At 36.3% G+C, this 19,445-nt stretch overlaps 1 non-coding gene and 1 pseudogene across 1 annotated transcript; both read right to left on the bottom strand.

Annotated features, from left to right (window-relative positions):
• Nucleotides 1–134: 134 nt before the first annotated feature.
• Nucleotides 135–1,812, bottom strand: LOC141605727 (cytidine deaminase 1-like; annotated as a pseudogene).
• Nucleotides 1,813–10,365: 8,553 nt separating this feature from the next.
• LOC141610323 (small nucleolar RNA R71) lies at nucleotides 10,366–10,472 on the bottom strand. Its single transcript, XR_012528226.1, has one exon. It is a non-coding gene; the product is annotated as a small nucleolar RNA R71 (small nucleolar RNA).
• Nucleotides 10,473–19,445: the final 8,973 nt, after the last annotated feature.

Genomic DNA, 19,445 nt, shown 5'->3' with positions numbered 1-19,445 from the left:
ATATGAATCTTACTTTAATAAGTGTATTAACACTTAACACTGTGAGGTGTAGATTATTAGTTCAAACATGTGAGGTCAAGGTTACATAACGTGGAAGTTGGAACAATGTACAAGCATGAAGCATGAAGCATGAATGCATGATGCATTACAGTAATGATATAAATAGCAATTTCATATTTGGATTAACATGAAGAATGATTAACCTCAAATTACAAATATTTCGATCAAGAAGAAGTATAATTTTTGCAATGGTAGACATGAAATTGACATTTAGGTAAAACAGCCCTCAAGAACAACGTCACAGTATCTTCCTGCCTAACAAACCCACCCTTCCTTCTCAACTAGCACAGCACCCACAATCTCTCCCCATACCCTGGCTTGATCCCGCCTGTGGCTGCAATATAAGCAATCATTGCCGCCTGGGCTGGTCCAAGATTGGGATTATAAGCAGCAGACTCCATATAAGACCCTTTAAATATGTTCCCCTCTTGATCAACCAATGCCATTCCAGAAGGGCAGGCACTATAAGGCGCATGAGATGTATTTGCAGCCACTAGTGAACCCAAAACAACTTCTTTTATATCTTCAAATAATGAAGAAAAACCCATTAATTTTAACTAAATTACCAATTTGGCCATTAATGAATTGTTGATTCAATAAAATCATCTCATTATCATGGGTTTCCAAAATCAATGGAACATCTTTTTCTAACAAATCATGTGGACCAAACCTATTTGGTAAAAAAATAAGACAAGGGTCTAAAATCATTCTCTTCCATAAATCATGATCTGAATAGGAGGGGCAGCCCTAATTTCCTGTAAGCAGAAACGACCACGTTTGTGAGAGTCGTTTGAGGGTAACAAGTGAGATTAGCAATAAGAAATTGCTCGGCGTGGATAGAGTGATGGAGGGGTATTCCTGGAACACAAATTCTCATTGAAGACATGACATATCCGTCACAAGCTGAAGACGGATACCATTTTACCTCACAATGTACCCACTTTTTCTCTCTCTGCAACACTATTCATGTGGTCCCCTTTCTCCACTAACCCATTTTGTTACCATTTTATCTCACAAAATATCCGTCACAAATGGTAACCCGTCACAAGGGAGACCAATTGTTCCTGGAAATTCAACATTGACTCCGATGAAGATCCGACCGTCGGATGCTAATCCAACGGCTGCAACTGAGAACCCGGATATTGGCGGGCGGGCGGGCTAGTTTTTGGGCGGATCTTACAATGATTGGAAGGAAGTCGAGGACTGAATCGAAGCCTTGGTTTTTTAGCCATTAATTTTGCTTCAGATCATTCAATCATAAATTTGAGGAGGTCCCTTTGTTGATTGAAATTAAATGCGTGCCCCAATTTTGTAGACGGACTGTTTTGGATGTAATTACGAAAATATTTTTTATCAGAGGAAGTAGTACCTCAAGTAGGAATAAAAGGAATTTTTTTCTAAAATGGGCTTTTTTAACAAAGTAATAAACAAAATGGGTGCGTTTTCAAAGTTATTGTCGAAAATGGGTCCACGTAGGCTCGGGTTTTGCGAAGCTGGAGAAAAGGTCAAGTCGCTCACCGGGAGAGCGACTTAACTCCTTCCCTATATCGCACATCACTTTCCTTCCCCTACCCCGTGTTCATAATCGAAAAAAAAAAAATACCCAAATCAAAACCCTAAATCGCACATCTCTTCGATTTTTCCTCCAAAATCTACTCTAAATCAGTCAATTGGTTTGATTAAAACACAATTTACTACTCTCTAAGCCATATCAAGCAAATATTTGGGTATTTCTTGGGCAAATTCGAAACATATTGAAGGTATTAGTTTACTTATTTTCTTAATTAGTACTTGATTAGAGTAGCTATTTACTCTAGTTTTTGATTATTATTCCATATATTTCATGTTTGTGTTGAATTTGGGTGGTTGTTAGTGTTGTAGTTCGATTTTTTTTAGTTATAGCTATGGAGAGGAGTCATTTTCCCTTATTGTGTTATTGGAATGGTGAAATAGTTGAAGGAGATGGGTGTGTAAGCTATGTAGGTGGAAATGAGTCTTTTATTTTTGCTAATAGTAATATGAGCTTCAATGATCTACACAATGAGGTATACACAACCATTGGTGTTGATAGTAGTAAGTATAAATTAGTGTTGAAAATGAAGTTTCCTAGTCTTGGATGTTTTAAGGTTGTTTCTCTCAACAATGACCGTTCTTTACAAGCGATGTGGGCTAGTATATGTCATTCAAAGGCGGGATCTATGGACATTTATGTTGAGTTGATACCAATTCAACAACCTCAAGTGAGTAATGTAAATGTAGTACCCGATGTGTCTTTTACTAGGATGTTAAATAATTTTATGTCACCAACGCATAATGTACAAGGTATAGGGAGTGATGATCGGTATGTGTCATTGTTAACAAATAATATTGGAGTAGAGGTAGGGGACGGTAATATTGAAGGGGATGAAGTTGAGGTTGATGTTGATTTAAGACTAGAGAATGCTAGTGATGAGGATGATGAGGATGATGAGGACATTGATCATGTGTCTTCCACTGCTCCAAATCCGGAATTCAATAGTATTTCTAAATTTGATGAAATACAAGGGAATAATTGGGCTAATTGGAAAAATATTGTCCCATTTGATGTTAGGGGAGAGTTTTGTGTTGGTCAAACATTTCCTAATAAGAGTTCTTTGACGGAAGCAATTACATCGTATAATTTGAGGGTGAATCAAAGTTTCAAAGTTCATGAGTCAAAGCCTCACAGAGGAGTCGCCGCCAAGTTAGAAGATAGTAGTGTAGTTTCATGTTTCTAGTTAAGCAAAACACTTTGGTTTGTATAATATTTAAGCTCCTTTTGTTTGTATCAAATGTTAAAACAATTTAGTTTGTGTAATGTTTAAGCTACTTTCGTTTGTATCAAATGTTAAAACAATTTGGTTTGGGTGTAATATTTAAGTTATTTTCAAAACTTTCCTTTGGTCTTGTTTTGTGCATTATTGTTCTTGATGAGGATAATTTCCTTGGTTGTCAAAGAATGAGAACAAGAATATGGAGAACAATTCCGGGCAAGAACGTTTGTTTCTTTGCTTGTTATGTAAATAGCTTCAAGTCGCTCAGTGGGGTGACGACTAAAGGGCAAAACGCTCGTTCCCAAAGCGACTTTTGTCTGAGGAGAAGATCAAAATAGCTGCCAAAAAACATCATTCGGGACGTGCAAAGTCGCTATGGGGGAAGACGACTTGAGGTCAAGTCGCCCGCTCACTGAGCGACTTTACTCTGGGTGAGAAGAAAAATTTTGGCCAAAAAAACTTGCTACTGGACTACAAAGTCGCTTTGGGGGAAGGCGACTTGAAGTCAAGTCGCTCACCGGGAGAGCGACTTACCTTAAAATGACTTCCTCAGGTTTGGTTAGCATAAATTGTCACTTTGTATAAGGTCGCTTTCCGCCGGAGCGACTTGAATACGAAGCTAGGTTCGGGATGACGTGGACCCATTTTGGGTAATAACTTTGAAAAGCTACCTATTTTGTTGATTACTTTGCGAGAAAACCCCATTTTGGCAAATCACTCGAATAAAAGGGAGGAGGAATGTGATGGCAAATGTGGAGATTTTTATAGGAGTAACTCTACTTGTTTAATACTAGTAGAGTAGCAGTACAACAGTACTCCATTAGTGAAGGACTGCACGGACTGCGGGTTGAAGATTGGATCGGATAGACCGAAACAGGAATAATAAATCACTAGTTTGAATGCCCGTGCGTTGCAACGGGGTAATAAACTTATTTATAATGCAAAAAAAAAAAAAAACGTTATAAGGGTTTAATGTTTACATTCTATGTCTAATGATTTGTTTACATATTATTAAAATATCTCTTTAAAAAAAATAAAAGATTAATATATACGTGGGTTAACTCTTATTTATAATCATATAATCACCCCACCTTATACTAATCTTTCGATGTGGGACAATTCTACTATTTATAAGTTATATTCACCAAACTTGAATTTTTTTCTGATGTGGGACAATTCTACTATTTATATGTAATATATATTCATCAAACCTGCATTGTTTTTCAATGTGGGACAAATAACATGCTCAGAATTACACCATCTTTTTTGCACTTAGTTCGACATCCAACCAGATCTCGAATACCGAATACAGACAATTGCTACTCATTATATCTAATAGTTATATTTAAATTTAATAATATGATCACGTACTCTCCATTAATATTTGTACGTTGTTTTTCTTCAAAAAAAATTTAACATAATTTAGATACGGAAATTTCCCGTGGTACCCCTTAATTTTGTCAGATTTTCTATGTTACCCCTACTTTTAAGAATCTGCCTATGGTACCCTTGATGTTCCATTTTTTTGCCCATGGTACCCCCTTATGTAAAGGCTGTTAAATGGACGTTATAAAATAACAATTAAAATATAATACCCCCTTTATTGTTTTATTGGTACAGATATCTCTCTCTTTTAAATGAAAATTTAATTAACTATATCATTATAATATTGGAAATTTCTCATGGTAACCTCTTTGATAGATTACACATGCTACCATGGACGTTTGTTTTCTATTTTTTTTATCATAATTAAAATATGTGCAAATGATAGGAACCTATACTCTAATGATAGAATATTTTTTAACACAATTCTAATTATATTATTTAAACGTAGTATATTTACCACACCTAAATTATTTTTCAATATGGGACATATAAAATCTATAGGTAGAAAATATAATGATATGAACTTTTAAGAGTTCTCCAAGACAATACTTAAGAGACTCAAAAGATTTTAGGTTGATGCCTAAGTTCCAAGGATGCCTCCTATTTATAATCATAGAATCACCCACCTTATGCTATATTTCGATGTGGGAAAATTCTATTTTTTATATGTAGTATATTTATCACACCTATATTATTTTTCAATGTGGGACATATAACATACTATGAAATACATCATCTTTAATATGTGCAAATTATATGAAATCTATATATATACTCTAATAATAGCATTTCTTACCATGAATCTAATAATATTATTTTCATAATATTTTTACCGACATTATTCTGCCAAATGAAATGTAAAAGTTTTTATATAAAAATTAGAAACATCACTTGAATATAAAATAAGAAATACAGAGTATATATTATAATAACTAAAAGATTTTCCAAAGATTAACTTAAGTTAGAAATCATTATTGTTGAGACAGTAATACAAACTCTTTTAAGAGCCTCTCTGACAATACTTAAGAGAATCAAAAGATTTTGGGTTATGACTTCTATTTATAATCATAAGATCACCCTGCCTTATGTAATCTTCCGATGTGGGACAATTCTAATATGTATACATAGTATATTCACCAGACTTACATTACTTTCAATGTAGGGCAAATAACATACTAAGTACACCATTTTTTTTTGCACCTACTTTGACGTCAACCCGATTTAATATTGAGAAAATACAATACAATCAACACTCTAATGATAGCATTTTTTTGTCACAATCTAATTATACAATTTTCATACGATACTTTTTTGTCAAATGAAATATAAAGTTTTTATATCAAAATTATAAACATCACTTTAATATAATATAGAAAATGTATATACATGGGACAGTTCTATTATTTATACATAATATATTTATCACACCTACATTATTTTTCAATGTGGGATATATAACATACTAAAAAGTACATATCTTTTATATCAAAAAATTTTGGGTTAATACCTAAGTTTCAAGGATGTCTCCTATTTATATTTATAGAATCACCCTACCGTATACTATTATTTCAATGTGAGATACATAATTTAATTATTTAGACGTAGTATGTTCATCATGCCTACATTATTTTTCAATGTGAAAGATATAACATACCAAGAAATACATGTCTCTTCTTAAAAAAGCTACTATTGTATACATATTATTTTTCTTTGAAGGTAAAACCACTTAGTCTCGATCATTAGATAGGGATCTCTACATCGTACATATAACGACTCATTAACGCTCTATTACTGCATTCAGAAGACAACCATTAGTAAAATCTTTAGTTTTGTACTGTGTCAGGAGACTACCATTAGTAAAACCTTTATTTTTTGATTTTCTTGTTCATGTTCTTAACTCTAACCTTTATTTTTTGATTTTCTTGTTCATGTTCTTAACTCTTTCCCGGGTAGTTCCCTGCAACGATTTCCACTTTATTTTTTATATCATATCGTAGATAATGATTGGAATAATCTTAAGAGCTCTTTAAAACAATATTTATGAGACTCAAAATTTTTTGGGTGGATACATAAGTTCCAAATATGCCTCCTATTTATAATCATAGGATCACATCACCTTATATTAATCTTTCGATGTGGGACAATTCTAACTATTTATATGTAGTATATTCACCACTCCTACTTATTTTCCAATGTGGGACAAAACATACTAAAAAGTACACAATTTTACGTCTTAAGAAGTACACCATCTTTAATATGTGCAAATAATATGAAATTTATACTCTAATGATAGCATTTTTTTCCACAAAGTTAATTATATTATTTTCATAATTTTTTTAACGATATTTTTTTGTCAAATGAAATGTAAAAGTTTGATATAAAAATTGGAAATATCACTTGAATATAATTTAGGAAATATACATATTATAATAATTAAAAGATTTTCCACTTTATTTTGTACATCAAAAATTATACTTTCCTAAATTGATTTTTGATGATGTGGACGCTCTCAGATCGCTCGAAAAAACTCTCTTTTATATATATATATATATATATATATATATATATATATATATATATATATATATATATATATATATATAGATTGGTGCACCCTTATCTAGGTAGCACCAAAACGGACACGGATACGGACATGGACACGCACACGTGATACGAGATCTCGTGAAATTTAGGACATGAGACACGCTATCTAAATTTAGTAAAATATATATTTTATGGTTATAAATAACGTATGATTTTAGTTTTATAATGTATTTGATATTAAATTTAAACAAGTGAAGGTCATTCTCATTTCCCACCCAAACACATCTTCTGATCAATCTCTTTTGACGTTTTATTCCTCGTCTAAATTATAACATGTTTAGGCGTGTGTCCAACAAGTGTCGGATGTCCGTCACGGGCACACGGCGTCGGATACGGGACGACTAGTTAGGAGGAGTGTCCGTGCTACCTATGGCTGAGTAAAAAATATTCGATCCGATTTTTTTTTTCTGAATCCGATCCGAAATCCGAAAAAAAAGCCGAATATAAGGATACCATTTAAATTGGATATCCGATCCGATTTTTTCCGAATAAAATGGATCGGATGTGGATTGTGATTTTCTTAAAACAGGATATCCGAATCCGATCCGAATTTTAAAAATTTATAAAAAAAAAAACGAAAAGGAAAACTTTATGTTTAGTTTATGCGTTTTTTAGACTAGTTTTGAAATTTGTCATAAAGACTTGTAGATTATGCAATTAAGACTTATAATTTATGCGATCGAGACTTGTAATTTATGCGATCGAAGACGTTACCTTTTTTAGTGGGTTGCAAAATGCGAAATGTACCGAATTGCCTTTAGTTTTAGTCTGCCAATAGCCCAATACCACCAGCCTTAGTGGAATTTTTACTGTACATTTAATTCCGGATCAAATCCGGTTTCCGAAATCTGGATTTCCGAATTTTCGGGTTCCAGATTTACGGATATCCAAATTATTCGGATCGGATGTGGATCACTAAAGATAATTTTAAATTCGGATATCCAATCCGGTTTTGAAATTCGGATCGGATATCCGGTTTTGCCCAGCCCTAATGCTACCTATACCGGTATTTGTAAGTTGTAAGTTTGTAACTTGACTTGCTGTGCTCGAATTAAAAACATTCTGATCTAAGATAAAGGCTCTGTTTGGTAAATGACATATTGATGTGACCAATATTTGAGCATATTTAGTCCCCGAATTAGCCTCGTTCCTATGCTTTTTTAGTGCATAATTGGGTCATTTACTATCTTTAGTCTTTCGTTTTGCATATTCTTTGAGGTTTTGATCCCTTGGTAGGAAAGAAGTAAGAACCTTGCATTTTCATGGCAAAATGGAGCTAAATTGATCGAATCTAATGACCAAGCATCAAAGTGAAGACAAGACTAGAAGGCCTATGTAAATAATGAAGTAAATGGGCAATGATGGGAAGATCCTTGCATCTCCATCAAGATCCTTGAGGATTGTTGGAGAAAGAAAAGTAGAGAAGCTGACTGGCTGCTGATCCGGGCGTCGCAGTGCACGGGACGAGCGTCCTGGCCTGCCACAATCCGAGCGTCCCGTGGTCAAGACGCTCGTCCTGGTCCCTCTCAATCCGAGCGTCGCCCTCACCAATCCGCTCAGATTCCTCTCCAGTGCAGACCGTCTCTCCCTCAAGCCGCTCGGGATGAGCATATTCTATGAAGACTAGCAAAGCGGAGATGAGCATCTCCTTCGAGAGGAGTACTTCCTCAACTTTTCTTAAGGGTCTTAATCGTCATTTAAGTCCTTAGTAACCCTAATTTATGTACCTAATCCTTAGTATAAATACCCGATTGTACTAATTAGATTGGGGAGGCTTTTTATGTTATTCGAATCCAATTTTAATCTCATCTTAATCTTGTAATCAACTCTTAATTAAGCATTAATACAAATCTCATTTCCTTAATTTCTCTATTGTTCATCATTTATTTTGGGTAATTGAAGATTATTTGGGGTTTATTTGGAGGATTGACAACCTTCCATCAATCACCAAGTACTTCTATTATTCTTTGCTTATTATTTGGAATCATCATTAGGTATAATTCTCTTAATCCCTTTTTAATTATTGTTAATCATCTTCATTTATTCATCATGTTTTGTCTTGCTAGTATGATTGACAACCTTGTTAGCATGTTAAACTTGATAATGAGTGTGTAGTCATCTTAACCAGGGTTAATGGGGAATTAGGGGAAACCAACATGGGGATTGATTCATGCTTAATCTAATATTCTTTCATAATTAATTTGCTTGCTTGTTGTGATTTCAACTTATGCACATGTTATGTTTGATGAAATGCGAGCCTATGAATCCTTGCATTTTTTACCCATCACTTATCTTTTCAATGAGACTTGTAAGACATAAACCAACTCGAGTCTCATTAGACCATGCATATAGTTGGATAGGGAGGATTAATTCGACTTGTAGGTGTTGTACAATCTAATCGATTTGGCTCCGGGACCCAAACCTTCCTAGGGATTGTAAGATATACACTAATTCGATCCCATCACAACAATAATTGCTTGCATCTAGTAGAAAACATGTTCGTATGATCAAATCCCATGAATCCCCTATGAACCCATGACACCCTAGTGCTTTTAATCAATTGTTTATATCTCATTTTAATCATCTTGCTTGTTTATTTACATTGTTATTTAGCTTAGTTGATCTCCTACCTCAACCCAAATTGTGACACCCTTAGACACGACCATTTGCAATCGAAAATCCTACATCAATACCCGTCCCTTGGGATCCGACCTTTACTTACCTCTTTACTAATAGTAGAGTTGTTTGTGAAGTTATAAATATTGTTTTGGTCTAGGTGCTCCTAACGACAAGTAACTGAAAAATAGTATCCGACCAAAAATGGCGCCGTTGCCGGGGACGGTGTTAACTTGATTTGATTTTCTTTGATTGTTCTTAGTTGTGTCTTTATTTGCCTTGGGGAAGTAAAACTCCTCAAGGTTTGTTCTAATTGTTTTCAAGTTGTTTGATATTTTGCATGTCTAGGAGATCACACGGTAACTTGTTACCCATTGATCTTGAAATTGAAAGAACTTTGACCAACAATAGAAGACTTGCTAGAAGTACTTTGAGAGGTATTGGTGAGATTGTGGATACTATTGTGTTCGTCAATCCTTTTGCAAGAGAAGGAGAGGATAACCCAACACAAAACCAACCACAAAATCAACCCACAATGCCTAAATTTTCATCACATTCCATACCAACCGAGGAGAACCTACCAAATGGTACTCCCACACCACAACATTTGACCGGTAATTTCATTGCAAAATCCGCATTTATCCAATTAGTCGAAAGAAGCCAATTTGGGGGGATGCCTAGTGAAGACCCTCATTCTCATATGGAGACTTTTTGTGACTATTGTGATGCGATTTCTCAAACCGGAGTGACTCAAGACCAAATTCGATGGGTCTTATTTCCTTTTTCTTTGATTGGTACCGCGAAACAATGGTTAAAGAGCCTTGATAAAGCTACTCTTGGTATTGACTCTTGGAAGAAATTGGTACTTGCTTTCTATAAAAAGTTCTATCCTCCGGAAAAGACTAACACGCTAAGAGCCCAAATCACGGGGTTCAAACAAAGGGACGAAGAATATTTGTATGAAGCTTGGGAGAGATTCAAGGGAACTTGCCGCTCATGTCCTCATCACGGACTTAGCGAGTGGTTCTTGGTACAACAATTTTGGAATAGTCTTTATGAAGACTCCCGAAACATTCTCAACATGGGATCAAATGGTATGTTCACCGAAGTTGACGATAATCAAACATGGAACAAGATTGAGGAAATGGCGGTCCATAACTCACAATATAGTAGACCTCGGAAGGCTACTAGAGGAGGAAAGCATGAAGTGGACTCTATTACTCAATTGGGTGCTCAACTTAGTGCTCATATTGATACCATTAACTTGAAGTTTGAGAAGGTTATGGCTAAGCTTGAAGAAGCCTCCAAATCACCTAAGCAACATGTTAATGCCATGGTGGCATCTTCATCAATTCCAAGTGGAGTATGTGAGAGTTGTGGAACTTTGGGACATGACCAAAGTGAATGTAGGGGAACAAGTGAACAAGTGAATGCTTTCCAAGCATACAAGAGTGGTACCCCTTATTCCAATTATTACAATGAAAACACCAAATTCCATCCAAATCTCTCATACAAAAGCCAAAATGTTCAAAATCCTCAAACAACATACACCCTACCTCCAATGAGAAACCAAAATCAAAGACCCTTTTTCAACCAAAACCAAGGTTATCAAAATCTAACTCCATACAATCAATCTAATGACCAAGGTTTTGATGTTCAAAAAGCGGTCCTCCAAATGCAAAAGAACCAACAAGAATTTTTCACTCCAATGCAAAAAGATAGTCAAGCAAAAGACATCACCATCAACAACATCCTAGCCCACACAAAAATGTTGGAAACCCAAATGACTCAATTAGCATCTTCTAGCTCTCAAAGAAAAAAGGGGCAATTACCACCTCAAAGTAATCCCACAAGACATGAATCGGTGAGTGCCATCCACTTGAGGAGTGGTACAAGCTATGAAGGGCCAAAGAAGCAAATTGAGGATGACATTGTGGAGACTAGTAATAAGGAAAGAGTTGTGCAAAACTCTAGGGAAGAAGAACCCACCATTCAAGAAGTTTCAAAGAAGAATGAAGAAAAGGCCAAAGAGAAGGAGCTTATTGTGATTAGACTTCCATTCCCGAGTCGTCAAGCTAAGCCTAAGTTTGATGACAAACTTGTAAAATTCATGGAGATTGTGAAGAACTTAGAAGTCTCGATTCCATTCACGGAATTGATCAATCATGTTCCAGCCTATGCAAAGTATATGAAAGACATTCTTACAAAGAATAAATACATCCGGAAGCTTGAGACTATTGCTTTCACCAAAGTGAGTAGTGCTATTCTTCAAGAAAGTTCACCTCCAAAGCTCAAGGATCCGGGAAGTTTCTCCATTCCATGCACTATTGGTGACACTACAATCAACAAAGCTTTATGTGACCTTGGGGCAAGTGTTAGTGTCATGCCATATTCGGTAAGCAAGAGGCTAGGAATGGGAGAGCTCAAGTGTACTAATATCACGCTTCAAATGGCGGATCGATCAACAAAGACACCTTTAGGGGTATGGGAAGATGTGCCCGTAAGAATTGGCAAATTCTTCATCCCGGTGGATTTCGTTATTGTTGACATGGAGGAAGACTCCAACATTTGTATTAACTTAGGAAGACCATTCTTGCACACCGCGGGAGCGGTGATCGATGTAAAACATGGAGAGCTCAACCTTGAAGTGGGAGATGAAACAATCACTTTTAATCTTGACAAGACAATGAGAACTCCCCGATTACATGAGCCATGTTTTATGGTTTATCACTATAGCCGGCAAGATGATAGGAAGAAGTTGGCATTTCAATGGAAGAAGAAAGTGGATGATGCTCCATCCAAAGAGCAAGGAAATTGCAATAAAGAGAGCTTGAAAAGCTCACCCATTACAAGTGAAGAAGAAGGCCTCATTGGCCAAGACAAGAAAGAAGGAGAGTTGTCTTCATGAACTCATGACATTTTTAGGGATCAAGTAGACGAAGTATGCGGTCTTTGGGATGATGAGTTTGAAGGGATATTCAATCCCTATATTGGTAATGCTATGACCCAAGACCACCATGAAAAACAACAAGTGCAAAGGTCTATTGAAGATCTTTATCATGACAATGAACAAGCTTTCGACTACTTCTTCAAGGTGTTGAGGAACATCAACAACACCTTGAACATGCCCCCTTGACATCTCATTATTGGATGAGAGTTTGGTGGAGTCCTCCCTAAACCACCACTTGTAAATATTCTAACTCCCTAACTTGCATTTTAATTATTCTATTACATTTTTGTCAATTTTGGATTTACATTTCTATGCCTTGATCAAGATTTTCATCATTTTGAGAGAAGTGAGGGAGGGACTCAATTGTTTATTGATGTGTAGTGTTTTGCCTTAATGTGGGGATAGCAATTGCCTAGGCTATCCAAGCCTTTGTAGTGCCCCCACAATGAAGACCACAAGAAATTAAGAATGAATGACACAGGTTACGAAGCACCCACGGATGGACCTGAATCCGTGTGGCAGAGGGACAATCCGAGCGACCCGACGAGGATCCGTTCGTCCTGAAGCAAAACCCGAGCGTCCAGGGTCAAAGACGCTCGTCTTGTGAAGCTGGGAAAATAAATTTTGGGTCTGACTGAGAATCCGAGCGTCCCAGCAAAGAATCCGCTCGTCTCAGCCAGGACGCTCGTCCCAGAGGAAATCCGCTCGTCTCTTCACTGGCAAATTTTGGGATTTCTCCCTGGAAAGTAATCCGAGCGTCTCCAACTTAGGACGCTCGTCCCATTACACAAAGACGCTCGTCTTGCTGATAAGACGCTCGTCCCAGAGCAATTTTTCCTGAACCAATTCTGCAGCAAAAGACGCTCGTCCCGACGCCTATCCGCTCGTCTCCCCTCTGATTTTCAAATCTAACGGGCTTAAAAACCCCCTTTTCCCAATTCATTTTCATTCATTCAAACATAAACACTACCCAAAACCTCAAAACCCTCATTCTCTCCATCAACCAACATCAAATTTCTCAACCAAAATCACCCAAATCAAATCCAAACTTCCTAAAAACTCAATTAAATCACTCCTTTACCAATAACAAGTGATTAAAACACCAACATCTTCAAAGTTTGAGTCGATTTTTGGGATACAAGGCAACATTCAACTATCCTAAATCGATTTGGGTCTTAATTGAAATCGAAGAAATCAAGCTTATCTTTGGTGTTACTACATAAAGGAGCATGGCAAGAACAAAAGGTGGAAGTAAGGCACCCCAAAAGAAGACCCTTTCTAAGAGACAACAAGCTCTTCAAGCTATTCAAGCATCAAAGGCATTGGTGGTTCACAATGCAAGGTTGGAAATTCAAGAACAAAATCCTCCTATGGAAGCTACAACTTCTACTACTCCGGTTGTTGAACAACTAGCCGATTATCCGGAGGCCGAATTACCTTCTCCCACTCTCCGAGGAAGCCGAATATATTATTCAACACCAAGGGGAAGAAGTTGCCGAGCCCTCCTCCTCCATTATCACCCCACCTTACCCATTCCTCTACCGCGAATTTCAACCCGAAAATGCTAAGGCGGGAGATGACTACTTAACTCTCTTGATGAAAGAAATGCACAAGCAAGCTTATGAAGATAGAGTCGATGCCTACAAAGCACAATATCCGCCCCTTTTACATCTTGCTAGGCAAGGACTTCTCGATCCATCTTGTCCTTTGCCTAGTTGGGCGGATAAGGAAGTCTTCTTTCCTAGTGCTTCTAGAGGTGGTACCTTGGGTGAAGAGGAGATGGTTGTGAAAGATCATAGATCCATATTAGACTCTCTAATAAAAATTAAATTATCTCATAATTTATTATTTTAGTGATCTATGTAACATGCATGCAAATATAAAAGCATAAAAATGAAAGTTAAGGAAAAACAATTTCCTTACATAGATTTTTATGGTAATATGGGCACAAACTAGATCACCTATCTAGTTTGTTCTTGAGCTAAAAAGAAATGGATGATCCTCCTTGAAAAACCTTCAAAAAGAAAGTCTCCTTCAAGTTGCACCCAAGAACAACGCCCAAAATAATCTTACAAGTATTAACTAGATACTTGTAAAATTAACCCTTGATAATATGTGAATATTACTAACAATCTTAGTAATTATATTTATTTTACTAACAACTTAGTAAATGATTTTATTGGTTTTTAGAGAGAAAGACCAACAAGTTTTATTCACATGCAAAATAGTGTACAAGTAAAGTAGTAAATAAAAGAACAACATGTTTGTCTATATAGAGGGGAAGAGGACGGGTGGAGTAGGTAGTGTGAGGGAGTGGATTTGTTTCAATTTTTGTCCAATCTTTATCACATGCACAAAGATCATATGACAATTTTATGGAAGAAAAATAAGCAAAGTGAAATGATTATGATTATAATCATCCACTACACTCCATTTACACGGTCCAATATCCCACTTACGGGTCCATTTTGGTTCTTATATTTGTCGAACAAATATGTGTAAATTTTATTTAAACATCGTATTATGTTTAAATGCTTCCAATTAATTTCGTCCAAATTACTCCGTAAAATATACGTGTACCGCTACACATATTATTTTAAGTACTAATATTAATCACATTAATCAATTAGTACAATTTTAGTGAATTAACAATTAATTGACTAAAACCCGTCTCATAAAATTTATTATTCAATTATCGCATAATTAAATAATAACTTCCGCTCCTCGAGTCCGCAACTCGAAATCTCTCTACAATAATCGACTAACCTTTTAGTCTATAAATCAAGGGACTAAATAAATTGTATCTCATACAATTAATTAGTTATCAATTGGGGTTCGTTCCTATAGGTGTGACCGAAAGGGGTCAGTTGATCACCGCCGTCTCACGACAATATCGTCAAACTCTAGTTAGCCAACCGTTATCGATTTACGTTAATCAATTGACGAGGATCAAATAATTAAATATCTGATAATATTCCTTTAATGAGATTTATTATGTAAACGCACTATTGTGGAGGACACTAACTCCAACAATCTCCCACTTGTCCGACACAAGGTGTGCGCTACCAATTCTCTTGTCCGTTTTAATCTCCCACTCAATGCAAGGTAGAGCTGGCAAAAGCTGACCCGACCCGACCCGAACCGCCCGAAACCCGACCCGATACAACCCGAAAATTCGGTGAACCGAAACCGAATCGACCCGACCCGACCCGTGACCCGATATTTTCTCAACCCGATAGATGAACCGATAATGAACTAGCTTAATAATGGTTTAAATAACACCAAATTGACATTTATCTTAATTATTTTCACTTAAAACTACAATTAGTACACCTGCCCATTATTTAAACATAAAATTACCATCTAAAACTAAATATATAAGATAAAATATATGTTGATAACCTGACCCGACACTGACCCGCTAATGACCCGACCCGACTTGCCACCCGTTGATGACCCGACCCAAAAATGACCCGACATAAACTGAACCGACCCGAACCCGTCACTGACCCGACATAACCCGAACTCGATATGACCCGACCCGCTTTAACCCGACTCGTAACCGACCCGAGTGACCCGATTGCCACCTCTAATGCAAGGTGTCTTTCAGGTCGCACTTGCACATGAACATATCGCGAGTGGTTTTCTCGATCGGGAGTGTGACTACCTGACCGGAAAAATCTCTCACAGATTACTTCCGAGCGTGGCCACGCATTTGTAGTCATTACCTCCTCGAGTGGCCTTGAGATATAGTTACCCAACGTGGGTGGACAATTCCTGTATGCCCTATCTATCTTTGCCCAATACAACTCATCATGACTCAGAAGATGTCCTTTTGGCCTCCTTTCACGGCACGACCTAGGACAAAAACCAAAGTCACTCAGAAACTGCATTGACTTGGATAATAGTCTCCAGTCAAAAGAATCGACTCATAGGAACATCTTAGAAGTCCCTGCCACGACCAGGCGTCTGTAATAGATCTAAGGGACTCTATAAATGTCACTGCCCGGCAAAGTGTCCCCGATCTGCCTATGTAAACGACTAGTCATCCTTATGACCTTATGGTGCTGAACCTACCATCAATCGTCTTACAATCTAGTCACTCCGAGACGTCACCTCATTAAGTGACTAGGGGCTAATACAATGTTCATCCTATTCACTTGAATTGGGGTTCAACATTGTCTCCACAACCAATTCGGATAAACAAGGTATTCTTGTTTTCAGTCAAACTGAATAATTGAGTCTTTAAAGAGACTCAAACAATGAATGCGATCATGACTTACGTAAATATTCATACTCTATCCAATATTTACATAACGATCTTTAGCAATTAAGGTATACTCCTCAATCACATTGAGATGCCATAACCATCATGTCTACCTTATGCCAACGGCTTTGGTTAGAGGATTAGCAACAGTTGCATCACTCTAATTTCCATTGCTATTTTCCTTTGTTCTATGCAATCTTTTCATCACATAGAGCCTTTCTAAGTACAAGTCTAAACAAGTTTTTAGACTCTGGTTCTTAAGCTAGTTAAACACTCCCACTGTTTTCACAGTCTCTCGGGAGACGATATTCGGCTAACGGAACTACTCTAGTTCCATTAAATTCCGATTATCAACTATCTCTTATACAACATCGGATGTTGTAATGTACTTAGCTTTCGTTCATGATTTATACGTATAACTCTTATACAAATCATTCATATGGCATCCTTTATACGACATCTTTTATGTATGACTCCTCATACATATTCGCTTCATACATGTATAACGTCTTATACATATTATTCTTTATGCACATAGCACTCTTACATGCTAACCATTCCTTAACTAGGCCCATAACATCTTATAAGCATAGGAATGTTTCCGTGTAATCCTTTTACACGAAATTCATAGATTCCTCCAAACAACAAGAGTAAATCCCCAGTGCTTCTCAAGTACTCAAGGATGCTCTTGATAATCAACTAGTGTCGCTCACTAGAAAATGATTGGTAATGACTTCTCATATTCTCAATATGATAAGTCCCGATGAGAGCAGCTTTTAGCATATTTAATAGATCCTGCAGCGGAAGCACAAGAGATCATATTAATAGTTCAACAACTTGAATGAGTCAAGAAACTTATCACATAAGTCACTTGACTAAGATGCTAGTATCCATGGAGATCTATCTCATTAGATCCGGATATTTAAGATGCGCCATGCTACTCTCAAATATTCACCCGAGAATATTTCTAGTCACTAATATGTCAAATACATATTTAGACTAAGAAACATCACCTTAGCTACATTTCTAGTCACTAATATGTCAAGCACATATATAGACGAAGAAACTCACTTTAGCTCCCACTAAACTCCATGTATCATCATGGTACCTCGACACTCGAGTAACACCATAATGTTTAATGACATGATTTAACCCAAGGTTTCAACTCTTTGACGTATATAGATCACAAAAGGGATCTTTCAAGCATGCTAGGCTTCTTAACATTGACAAGATCAACAAAACTTCTCCCAATGAGAAAGTTTCATTATTCTTTTGCCGAATCTCATCCTCATGAGAGGCTATATTGCTAAGAACATACGAATTGATAAAGGCATTTGGGTTGTCACAAACTCTCTATAACCAACCCAAATTTTAAACATCTTATGTAACCTTTACGACAAGATCAAGGTAACCTACCAAAGTATTCACCTTAAATCAAGTCTGGAAAACATCTCGTGTTTCCTTCCTTATCACATCTTGTGTAAGGAGACCAATTCGAATTGCATGGTGACACGTCATCACATAGAGTTCATGCTATAGGAAAGCCTTTGATGAGGGTTTAAGATTTATTTTACTTTTGAAAAGTAAAGCAATATTATCGCAAAGTTATCTCCTTATAACCACTGAGCCACAATAAAGAACGTCTTCTTGCATTGTACTCACCATTGAGCCTCAATAAAGAACGTCTTCTTGCATTGTACTCAGTTTGTGGGTCTTGGACTTCCGTAAGTTCAAAATTTCTCCCACTCTGTCTTCCAGAAAATGAAAATCTTTCTGGAAAGACAGTATTATGAGCCACAAACTCTTTGTTCTCGTTTTTTAGGAGTAAAAACCAAGTGGTTCAATTTTGGATAACCCTCATAAATACACAAATTGGTTCTGAACATAAACATTTATGGTCCCAAATGTATAAAAATGACAAGTTAGGGACCCTCCCTATCCATATCTCATATGGAGTCATTAAGGCTATTATAGTCGGGTTTTAAACTTTTAGTGAGAAAATAGCTTACAAAATTGCGAAAAACCTCAAACTATATCTCATAAAGTTCGGTTTATATTTTTGACTACACCATACTCTATTGTGTCCCAAGGAGAAGGTTTATGTGAACTGGTTCACAATCTTCTTAGTGATCATCAAGGTCATTACTTGATATTACCCATTTGACCTTCAAAGTCATTACTTTGAAACTTCCGATCAATATCTTGATCTTGTCGTGTTTTTGGTTTACTACTTCATTTTGAAAATATTCCACGTTTTAAAAATCACTTTTATGTCTTATTAAATAGATACGAGGTTTTCATATCTACTTAACAATACGGTAAAAGTAACCAAGTATGTATATTACCAACTATCGGCCTTACACATCCGTATGTATATGGTCAATCAGCTCACTATTGTGTTTCTTTTCTGCAAAATAAAACATAATACATGCACACATACCATAAGATTTTCAATCAAATGGTTGTTCAATGTGCTTTTCGTTTACTCATTTGAAACGAATTTTACTTGAGGTTTGATCAATTGGGTTCACCGGTTTAGAGACTTTAAAATCTACAAGATAGTATAACATTTGGTTTTTGTGAAGAATGTAAAATTCCTCTAACTTAAGTGGTCTAAACCAACCACCAAGTTATCATAGGAGTAGGTACAACATTTTGTTTTAAATCACATGAGTGATGCCTTCTATGTATAAACATAGATGATTACATTCTTTTAAAACCAAATTTAGGTACGTTTGTCCCTATCGAAATCATTGCTACTCTAGCTTTA

The sequence above is a fragment of the Silene latifolia genome, chromosome 10 (assembly GCF_048544455.1).
Source record: "Silene latifolia isolate original U9 population chromosome 10, ASM4854445v1, whole genome shotgun sequence".
NCBI lineage: Eukaryota > Viridiplantae > Streptophyta > Magnoliopsida > Caryophyllales > Caryophyllaceae > Silene > Silene latifolia.
The sequence above is the reverse complement of the archived record's forward strand: the minus strand, read 5'-3'. Positions and strand labels throughout refer to the sequence as shown.